We start from the raw sequence: 11,450 nt of genomic DNA, 5'->3' as shown, positions 1-11,450 counted from the left end.
GTAGAAGGTAAAGACAGAACCCAAAATCTGGCTAATACTGGCATATCTATGAAGACAGGAGGAGGGAGCAATTGCATTGAGATCCCCAGGAGACCACAGGCTGAGTCCCTCCCTGGCATGTTTGTCCCAGCATCTCTGCTTTTCTGCTCAAAAGAAAACAAAGTCCTACACATTAGAGCCGGAAGGAAACAGCGGTCATTGAGCGAAACCTCTGGTTACAGGTAAGGAAACCAAACAAGCAAAGCCATGCTGGGAAGAATTCCTAGGCCTCCCCGCTGGATTCTCATGGAGGTTTCTCTTCTCACCCTAACCCAGTTCTGCAGGGGCTCTGGGCAATTTTCCTAGCCCCCTGTAGAGTTCCTCAGGGCCTCAGAGGGTAATCAACAAACATTTACTTAGCCTTCTGGGCAACCCCCAAGGAGCAGTTTTAAACTTTCAACTGGTATAGACTCTGGGAACATTTAGTCCAGCACAGTGACAGTGACAGCTACAGCAAGACACAAATTAATTGATCTTATCAGTGTCGAACTCCATTGGTGTTTTACTTTAAAAGAATAGCTTGTGGCAGCACAGACAGTAGATAAAGATAGGTTAGGGAGATAGGAAGGCCCCATGAGGGTGGGGTCCTGATCTCCTACCTGGCACACAGTTGATACTAAGTAAATATTTGCTGAACAAATTCAAGTTTGCACATTATCTCTGCTCCATTTGCTTCTTGTCAAAAATTCTGAGGTTACAATAATATTAAGAAATGAAGATCTCTGAGTCTCTCAGTTAAAATCAGGAAAAAATGGCTGTTTCATATTCTCATTATGTGGCTGGGGAGGCAGCCCAGGGTGTGGGGAGAAGAAACTAGCCTTGTGAGTCAGACACACCCTAGGGTGTAAAACTCTCATCTCAGGCTGGGCGCCATGGCTCATGCCGGTAATCCCAGCACTTTGGGAGGCTGAGGTGGGCTGATCTCCTGAGGTCCGGAGTTCGAGACCAGCCTGGCCAACGTGGTGAAACCCTATCTCTACTAAAAATATAAAAAGTAGTTGGGCATGGTGGCAGTCATCTGTAAGTAATCCCAGCTACTTGGTAGGCTGAGGCAGGAGAATCACTGGAACCCAGGAGGTGAAGATTGCAGTGAGCTCAGATAGCACCACTGCACTCCAGCATGGGCAACAAGAGCGAAACTCCATCTTAAAAACAAAACAAAAGAAAGCAAAACAACAACAACAAAACCTCTCACCTCTACAACCTTGGCTGTAGTTGCTGAGTTTCTTTTTGCCTCACTTGCCACCACACCATGTTGTCTGAGGCTAAAAGACAGCTGAGATAACGCACATAAGGTATACACCTAACTCCATGAATGTCCGTTTCATCCTCTTTCCTTGGGAGCTGTGAGTATAGAGAAACTCTGTTTCTAGGAAAGGCTCCAGGCCATCAGCACCCTCCTCCAAAAGAGGCAAACCAGCAAGAGGATGCTGACATTGTTTTAAAATGACTCAATATGGTTTTCATAAATATATTCCCACTAAGTCATCTGATTTCTAAATTATGTATAGAAAATATAAGATGCAATTCAATATACATATCAAATATTTTATACTTTCCATATCTAAGTTAAACACCAAGTATGTCTATATAGCTCAATCCTTTGTTGTAAATAAACAAAGAGGGGAGCTAGAAATAGGAAGAAAAAAAGAATACATGCCTTTTTCTTTATTTCTTTTTTTTTTCTTTTTTTTTGAAACAGAGTCTTGCTCTGTCACCCAGGTTGGAGTGCAGTGGTACGATCTCAGCTCACTGTAACCTCTGCCTCCTGGGTTCAGGTGATTCTACAGCCTCAGCTTCCTAAGTAGCTGGGATTACAGGTGCCTGCCACCATGCCTGGCTAATTTGTATTTTTAGTAGAGATGAGGTTTTGCCATGTTGGTCAGGCTGGTCTCAAACTCCTGACCTCAGGTCATCCATCAGCCTTGGCCTCCCACAGTGCTGAGATTACAGGCATGAGCCACCGTGCCTGGCCAAATTATTTTTTCAGCTATAAAACAGGGTTGGGATGGATGAAGAATATGAACTTTAGCCTAAAAATTATGTGACTTTAAGATGCAGAGATTGAGGGAAATAATGACAGAGATGTTTATCCACCAGAAGAGAGTCATACAGAATACTTTAATGGCATGACTGTGTAGTGTTGTCACTATATATTGCCAACAACCAAGTTAAAATGGTTTTGTAAACTCTGGCCATGGGGACAGGCTGTCATCACTTACTCCGCAGAAAAAGAAACTGGTTTGCAGGCAGCATGTTAACCAGTACTGTGATTCCACAGCAGAGAGCAATGAGATGATGCGGGTGGGAGGGTGCAGTAATACCACCATTCCCCGACTATCTGCAACATATTTGTTTTTATCTGATTATGCATATAATCCACTAACATTAATGATACAAAACTTTTGAGCATAGAGGTATCCCCAGTAGAAACAGGATTTGAAACCAGCATCTCAAATCTCAGGTTTATCCCTTCCCCTGCTTCACAGAAATTGGCAATTGTTCATCTTCGACACCAGCCATGACAGTGCTGTTTAAAATGCAGATTCCCTTGCCCCGCCCCAAATCTACTGAATCAGAATCTCTGGGCCTGGGAATCTACATTTTGACAAGTTTCCCAGGTGGATTCTTGTCCATACTAAATTGATGGTTACTGGGACTAACCCAGAATAAATCAGTGATAACAGTTGTGTACTTTCCATGATAAAATTAACACATTAAAACGAATCTTAAAGATAAGGCTTTACGTGTAGATGCATATTATATAAATTTACATATCTATACAAGGTTGTGAGTGGAAGGGAACCAGTATTAATTAATTGCCTCCTATGGTATATAGAGCTCCTGACCAAATTATATATTACTCAATCTTCCAAATAATCCTACATGAGTTATAGATGGAAAAAGTCAGGCTTAGAGAGAAACTCTTCTAAAGTCACAAGTCTGGAAAGTGGCCCAGCTAGGTTGTGAAACTAGATTTATCTGACCCCGGTCTCCTCATTCCATTGTACTAACCTCATAGGCATGTGAAAACACGCAGACACACACATGTCATACAATAGCCATATGGTAAAAGGCAATGGAATTACATTACTTTTAGAAACTTTTTGCATCAACAGAAATGTAGCTTTTAAAAGACTCATTCTATTAAGGGATAGTCTTTAATTTGTATGCTGACAACAGACTATGGTATATGACTACTATCAAAACCACATTTAATAGCCTGCATTTTCATAATCAGAAGTGTGTTTTGGGACTTGCTGGGGACAAATTTAAGGGTGATTCTTCATTTGTGTAAGCTACACATTTATGCAAATTAAACCACTTAATACTCATCATACACGTCATATTAACTTATGAAGGAAAACAGCAACAAATACGTAATCTCGCCCTTGCCAATTCACCGGTTTTCCTAAGCTCATCTCTCACCTTCCAGGGTCTGACACAGCTGGCTCTCTCCATTGGGAGCCCCCTTCGCTGGCTTCTGGAGTTGCATTCCTCCATGGTTCTTCCTTACTATTGTGCCAGACTTCTGCCTCCATAGATCTTCCTTTCTTTTCTCAAAAGGCTCCATCCTCAACCATTTTTTCCCTATATTCTCTCTAAAAAATCTCTCTTCATCTCTTGACTTTTTCTTATAAACCAGAGACTCCCAAACAAGTCCTGGCCTTCCTGTGGAGCACAAAGCCCTCTTCTGCCTGGGAGACAGCATGCTTCAACACTGAAAACACAGCACCTCTAAAATGCAGCTCCTTACCTCCTTCTGAGTTTCCTCCATGGGTACCACTGCTCTGGAAATTGCAGTGTCAGCTTTAACTGTTCTTTCTCCACTGAGACATCAGATTCTGTCAATTCTTCCCTTTGTATCTGTTCCTTGCCCATTTCATTGTTACCATCCATTTCAGGCCTTTCCTGCCTTCCTTTTTCCTTGCTGGGTTGTAGTAGCTTAACTGGCCTCCTGGCCTCTAGTTTCTGCCCTGCCTCTCCTCCCAATCTCCCCCAGGCTACTCACAAGGTCCCAGTCCTGAAGCATGGCCACAACACTCCCCTGTTCAAGGATCTTTAATGACGCTTATTGGTTAATGCATTCACATTTCCTAGTTGGCATTCAAGACTCTATCACTTAGCACCAAATGTTCTCCGGTTTTGATGCCTGTATAGACCAGTTCTAACTCAACTGGACTTGACACTTTTCCCTGAATATGCTCCATGTTTCTCCATCTCCCCCATTCCTCCTGTCTCACATGCCTCCTCCCCATCTCTTTTATTGAAACGCCACATCATTCAAAGACTTGCTTAGAGGCTTTTTATTAAGAGTCTCTTGACTGCTAGGGATAAAAGGGACCGTTCCTCTTCAAATTACTAAAATGCCTTCTTTTTGCATTTATCACATGGTTATTTCTGTATATCTTCTTTCCTCAACAGAGTCTGAGGGCAAACAGACCAGATTTTGCGGCAGCTGAATTCTTCATTCTCTCTACACAAAGTCATACTTGTAGATTGCTGTACAGCATTCATAGAACACCTCAAAGCTTACAAAGCATGTTCACATTCAACATCTCATTTATTTGGGGACTAAGTTATTACAGGTAGCATTCAAGTCTTGCAATTTGATTTCTGTGGCTTATTGCAATTCTTAGAGCTATCTCTAATTTTCTATCTTATAAATTAAACAAATGTATTTCTTAAATTACTTTACTTTTGAAAGTTTACTTTACCCACAGTCTTCTGTGGCCTACAAAGCTAAAAGAGAACATTTCAAATAAAAAAAAGCCCCCCTTGCCAAAGTGCTGTTTCTTGGATTATGAGTTAAATGTACAAATGAAAAGGTATTTGTAAGCAGGTAACAGGAATGTCAAAAATCAAAATTTAAAAGAGAAGTGGGAAATTCCTTTCTAAAGATCTTAAGACTTTTTAAATGGCTTTCCTATATATCCATTTGGAATTCTACATATGGGTCAATCTCCAACATCCATGGAGCTGACATTCCAGCATATTAACAATAGAAAATTGCTAACAGTTGAACAATGAATTCTTTGCTAAGAGACTGGAAATGACTAATATGATTGTAAAAACAATAATCTGTCTGGTCTTGAGCACCCAAGTGCCTTGTAGAAACTAATAAACATTTGTTGATGAAAAATAAATGAATGGATTCAGAGAAGGCCTTCCTATCATTTATAACTTGAGGGCATATGTTTTAATAGATGGGTGGAAGTATAGATTTAAGTAGAGAAAAAAGTAAAATTGAATTTAGAGGCAGGAATTTTGGTGTGTCTATTACTCTGGTCTGTCCCTGTGGTGTACCCTACTCTGCAAATGCTGGAGAAGCAGGGGAAGGAGAGGGGTGTGAAAGGCAAGCACCGTCCATCCTACTGTGCCTCTGTGGAATCAGGCTGCGAGCTCCTCCAGGATGGCCACTTTGCAGTCCTGGCACAGTGCTGTGCACACAGAAGGTACTTCATACATGTAGTATGAGATGCAAAGCCCTCTGTGACCTGTCCCTATTTTCACACTTCAATCCTTTATGCCTACTCTTCCTCACCTAATAGGGCTATTGTGAGGAGTAAATAAAAAAATACTGTGCTTAAAGCCCGTCACACACTGCCTAGCATACACACGCACACAAATGCTCGATAAATGGTAGTTGTTATTGTCACCATCTGGGACCTTGTATATGGCTCCAAGGTACAGCTTAGTGTGCTGGGCTGTCTGAGACAGCTGCAAGTGTCCTGGAGATGGTCTCACCACATTTGTATAGTCGGTGCCCAGCAGAGCACTCGCCTCACAGAGGGCCCTGAAATGAAGCTGGCTACGTGACTGAGCAAAGAAGATCCAAGGTCCAGTCCTGCCTTGACCACAACCCAGTAGGTAACCCTGAAGAGTCATTTAGACTCTTTGGGTCTCAGCCATGTCAGCGCATCCTTCCAGCCTAGAGAAACCACAGATCTGTGAAGAGACATGCAGAAGACCCCATGACAATTGCTGACAGAACTGGAACAAGAAACCACCAGTCCTAAAGCCTTGATCTCCTAGTTCTCCTTCATCATAGGGGCTTCACACATACGGTCTCCCTGTAACAGATCACCTGAGTGTCACGGTCACCTTGTAACCCCCAAACCTGGTGGATTGCTGTCTTGAATCACATACTTTTTGGGAGTCCCTCAGAAAAACCATTTCCTATCTCACATAGGTTGAAAGACGCAAATTTACCTCAGTCAGAACAGATCAGCTTTAACGGAGTTAGATTCCTGTGCTTTGGAAGAAATCACTTGGAAATCCTTGGTTCTGAGTCCTCCATTTCTTCCACATCAAGATCTAAAAAGAAAAAAAAAGTACAGTGTCCCATGGCTAACTGCTAGGATTTGACATTTTAGCAACAACAGTAATTGCGATTAGCACATATTGAACACATAAGTCAAGCACCCACAAAGTGGTTGACAAATGTGGTTTCATGTTGTCTTTATAACAACCTTCAGACGTAGGGAACATTCCCCCAATTTACTGCTACGGAAACGAATACTCTCATGGGCCATGGAACCTGTTCAAGGTCATATAGCTGGTTTATATGACAACTGGGATTCAAATCCAGATTCAATTGATTCCAAAGCCTGGGCTATTAACCAGTAAGTCAGGGTTTTAAAAACTTTTCAGTGACCCACTGTTTTAAATATGTACGTGATATAAACTGAAAACCAAGCGTCTCATAAAACAATGCTTACCCTTACTACGTGCAATGCACGTTATTTTCTATTCTATTCTCTATATTGTACTATGTATTCTATATTTTTAAGAAGATTTCCAGTAGCAACCCACTGAACTGATCCCACAATCTTCTAACGGGTCCCCGACTCTTGAAAAACGCTACACTTAGATATAGTACCTCACTACCTGCTTCTCTGAAACCAAAACTCTTGCACATTTTTTAACCATGAGAATCTGACCAAGTGGTTGAGCTTCACAGAAGAAACGCCTTTAGCCTTTAAAATATGTATAAGCCACCATAACACATATCACCTGTAATGGATCCTTAGAAGTGATACTCAATTAGGGCCAACGTCCAGAATGGAATTAGTCACTTACCTACCGCAGAGCAGGAGTTATAAAGCGGAACCGCGGACAGACTAAAATCTCAGGTGATTTATGATGTACCCTACAAAAAAGTGGCTAGCGGCGAGCGGTTGTGTTGTATGTTGTAGCAACACAGCAGACCTAACTACTGCAGAAGTAGGCGGCTGAGACTGCAAACCCCTGGGGGCAGGGCCCTGCCTCTGCACGTCCCGTTCAATTCCAGGAGCTTGGTGTTGCATCAAGGAAATTACCAAGTTCCCGCAGGGTCAGGGCTAGGGTTCGATTCCCAGTCCAGCAGACGGGAGGTGTGCCTGTCAGAGCGGTGCCCGAGCCCGCCTGGACCCGAGCCCACCACGTCCCCAGCCCCGGGAGCGCATTCCTTCCCGGCCCCCGCCCTCTAGCACAGCCGCGCAGTTGGGCCAAGAGATGCGGCGCAACCTGCCCGCACTCCCCAGCCGAACCCACCCCGCCCCGCCCCGCTCCGGGCGCGGGCCCTGGAGTCCGGGCACCTGCGGGCGCTTCCTCCCCGCGGACAGCTCGGCTCTGCTGCGTTTGCGGAGCTCACCCCTTGCGAGAGTTTCCCCAGCCAGGCTTCCCAGCTCCCTCCAGAAGCGAGGGGCGGTCGGGCTGGCGGCGTCCCGGGCCCCGCGCCTGCAGGCCGCGCCTCACCCACCCCGGCCCCGCGAAGACCCTGCGAGGGGCACTTACGGGGCTCGGCTCCTCGGCCGCCGGCGCGTTTCCCCGGGGGTCCATGGTGCTTCCGGACCCGCGAGTCCGGCCGCGGCGCTGCACAGCACCGCCCAGAAAATGGACGCCGGCGGCTCGGCTCTGGCGGCCTGGCCCGCCCCCGGCGCGGGGCAGAGGACGCAGCCCGTCCGGGAGGAGGTCGGCCCGACCTGCGGGCCCGGGGCTGGGGGAACCGCGGCGCGGAGGACCAGGCCTCAGGAGGGCGGCGTTGGGACCCGCGACGTCCCCGCAAGGCCCCATGCCCGACCCAGGGCCAGCCGGGGCCCCCCACCAAGGAGGCAGCGGCCTCAGCCTCCTGGGGAGGACGCAGTTCGGAACCTGCGGAAGGCCGACGCAGCTACGACTCTGGGCCACAGAGCCTGGAGACTGTCAGAACAAGGCCCCGGGCCCCAGAAGGGTCCGTGGGCTCCTGTTCCAGACTCCGCATACAGGATTCACAGAAAGTCTGGTGCTGTTTCATTTGCATCAAATTCTCAGGAACAAGGAGTCACCTGTGTTTTTCCATGGCCGTCAAGAGAGGCCTAGGTTGATTTTTCCCAACGTGGTATAGAAACTATTTCACCCAAAAGACCCAGTCCTCTTCTTTAAGTGAAGGGCCCTGATCGCTGGCATCTTCCGTCCAAGATCCAGGGGCTGCTCATTGAAAAAGTATTCAGAGAGGGCCTGCCAAAAGCTGGCCATGTGGAGCTAATAGCCCAATGCGGGAATAATGGACAGGGGTTTGTTTTTTAAAAATCGGTCATGTTCTTTAGTGTTTTGATAGTAGAGTCTTATTCTTAAATTTTCTTAAAGAAACAAAAACAAAAAGGCCATAGCTAAAAAAGTCAATTCTTCGCATAACTTACGTCTTGTTTTTAGCCTGGAATCTACACTACTTGCAATTCTGCGTCCTAGTTCCTGACCATGTTTTAAGAATGTGATCACCTGATGAATAAAGTAGACTCCAATATTAAATATAAAGCCAACAAAACATTTTAAATAATGAGGGAAAGATACATTAACTCCAAGTCAAATTAAAGAATCACGTTATTTCAAAATAAAAGGAAGAGCTTTGAAGGCCTACAGTTTGGGCAACATGCATACACATGTACATTAGCATTTCCCAATCTCCTCAAAGCCAAGCACCCTTTATTATTCCTTCATACGCCACATGTTCAGAAAGATCTACTCCACTCAATTGCATTTATTAAGTAATGATTCATCTTCCCACTTAAAAAAACAAAAACCAAAACCTGCAATGTTTTTGCATATGCAATTGCCAATCAGAGCTTCCTCAAAACCTGAGCTAACCGGTTGTTAATAGTGGATTCCAACCTAAATAACCTGTGGTCTATTAATAATGGCATGTTTGTATGTTTCCACTGAGGCTTTTGGAAACTCTGAAAATTACTCAAAGACCTCCAAGAAAACCGAGGCACATGGATTAGGAACCAGGGTTGGGAAGTGCTAGTATCTGGTATTGCTCCCTGTGTTTCGCTGCAGCTGGAAGGTGGAAAGTGGCAGGGCAGGGTAATTCTACCTTTGGATTCGGCCTGCCTGGGTTTAAAGCCCAGCTTTGGTGGTTACAAGGCCACTTCAGGCAGGTTAGCTAAACTCCCTTGGCTTCTTCATCTATAAAATGGGACTAATCTTAATATTAGTGCCTACCTTAAAGGGCTTTTTAAGAATTACATGAGATAATACATGTGAAGCATTTGCAATAGTACCTGGTATTACGTTAAGTACGCTAGGATTGTAGGCTGTTGTGGCTGTTGTCAATACTGGAAGTAAAGTATTCAGAGTTCGAAGTGTCTACCATCCAAGCAGTGAGAATCATAGTTACTGTGTGTAAAACAGCTTTTACAGCCTAGAAATTTTCCATGGGTAATCTGCCAGAGTCACATGGTGAGTGACATAAAGGGATTGAAACATAGGTCTGACTCCACAGTCCACTTTTTTGTATTGTTAACATGTTCCAGGTGGTACCTTGATCAGCCTCTGTCAACAGCTTGTTAAGGGTAAAACCGGCTCTGGCTTTCCTAAGAGGCTTAGCGAGTGAATGGTTCTTTACATCCACTTGGGAATTCACAAACAGTGGCATTTCTTTCTCATTAGAGCCAAATGTTTCTCCAGAAGTGACTAGATTTCCCAAATTGTTATTAATAACTAAAATATCACAGCAACAGTTTTAAACAACACAGTCTAAAAATTACATAATCAACCCGTCCTTCAAAATTTTCCATCCTTCCTCATAACCAGTCACAGATTCTCTCTCTTAATCATTTCTGAGTATGGGGAACTATCTGGAAATTTCCAGGAAGGGCCCAATTTGTCATAGTTATTTTCTTTTCTGTAAAGGTTTATTATTTTTGAGACCACTAAACATGATGTGTTTCCTCTATCTTTATAATACTTGTCATTTCAATACATTTGCAAAAAAAAAAAAAAAAAAAAAAACCACCAAGACTTTCAAGATTATCTCCTCTCTTAAATTTCCACCAGTTCTTCAGCATTCCTACAGTGTGGTTCCTGATCCTTTTCCAGGAGCCTTTTCTAGAAGGCTTTCCTACCTCATTCATTTAATCTCCACACAGATTTCTGTTATCCTACAACTGCCTGCTTGCACTTTCTGACTAGGACTCCTGGCCAATTTAACACTTACTAACCTCTTCTCTTTAAGGTTTCAATATTAATATTATAATATATTAAAAGACTAAAATGTTGCTGGGCGTGATGGCTCACACTCATAATCCCAGCACTTAGGGAGACTGAGGTGGGTGGATCACGAGATCAGGAGTTCAAGACCAGCCTGGCCAATATGGTGAAACCCCATCTCTAGTAATAATACAAAAATTAGCCAGGCGTAGTGGTGCACGCCTTTAGACCCAGCTATTCAGGAGGCTGAGGCAGGAGAATAGCTTAAACCTGGGAGGCGGAGGTTGCAGTGAGCTGAGATTGCACCACTGCACTCCAGCCTGGGTGACAGAGCAAGACTCTGTCTAAAAAAAAAAAAAAAAAAAGATTAAAGTGTTGTCTTTTTTAAACCCACTTGCTGTCTTTGTTTCCTATCATTGGTAGGAATCCGTTAACTCATCCCACCTCTCATACTTGCAGCACTCTGTTAATTTAATTCATGGTTTTACTTTTTTTCCCTCTTTCCCTCAATCTGGGTTCTCACCAACATCTATAACTCGGCCTCCACTAATATGGCTGCTTATCTCTTTCCCTTCAAGCATTTTAAGGAAGTCTCTTTCCAAATCATTTTTCTCATCTCTACTACATTTTTGAAAGGTCACTTGTTGTGTGTGATGCTGTAGCAAATCTACCAAAGCCCCTGAAGAGGCAATGTTTAGAATAGGGGTGTCAACTTCCCATGCCTGTGGGAGCCAGGCAGATAAATATGTGAAACTGCTTATGGGAAGTAGCGTGAACTTTGGCCTGCAGGAGAATTCAAGTCCCACCTAAATGGGGTTTGGAGGTGGGGAATGGGGATGGTGACTACCCAACTCCAGACTAATTTGTTGCCAGGTAGAAACGGTGGAGCCGCAGCACTTCCTAAGCAAGCCTAAATCAGGATTTTTATATAAAATCTATGAAATGTTGACTACTTAAAA

At 44.1% G+C, this 11,450-nt stretch overlaps 1 protein-coding gene across 12 annotated transcripts in view; it reads right to left on the bottom strand.

Annotated features, from left to right (window-relative positions):
* ZBTB38 (zinc finger and BTB domain containing 38) overlaps window positions 1-11,450 on the bottom strand; it is an 88,907-nt gene that overhangs the window by 45,564 nt on the left and 31,893 nt on the right. For 9 of the 12 annotated variants that reach the window (XM_017523729.2, XM_017523730.2, XM_037736827.1 and 6 more), the window contains one exon: window positions 6,253-6,357. The gene's annotated coding sequence lies outside the window, so the exon portion shown is untranslated. Of the gene's footprint in view, window positions 1-6,252; window positions 6,358-7,122; window positions 7,412-7,675; window positions 7,764-7,818; window positions 8,134-11,450 lie in introns of those variants that run through there. The other 3 variants (XM_017523732.2, XM_017523738.2, XM_017523739.2) reach the window with 3 other exon arrangements.

The sequence above is a fragment of the Cebus imitator genome, unplaced genomic scaffold, assembly GCF_001604975.1.
Source record: "Cebus imitator isolate Cc_AM_T3 unplaced genomic scaffold, Cebus_imitator-1.0 Scaffold30, whole genome shotgun sequence".
NCBI lineage: Eukaryota > Metazoa > Chordata > Mammalia > Primates > Cebidae > Cebus > Cebus imitator.
Note: the sequence above shows the minus strand (reverse complement) of the source record. Positions and strands in the feature narration are given on the sequence as shown.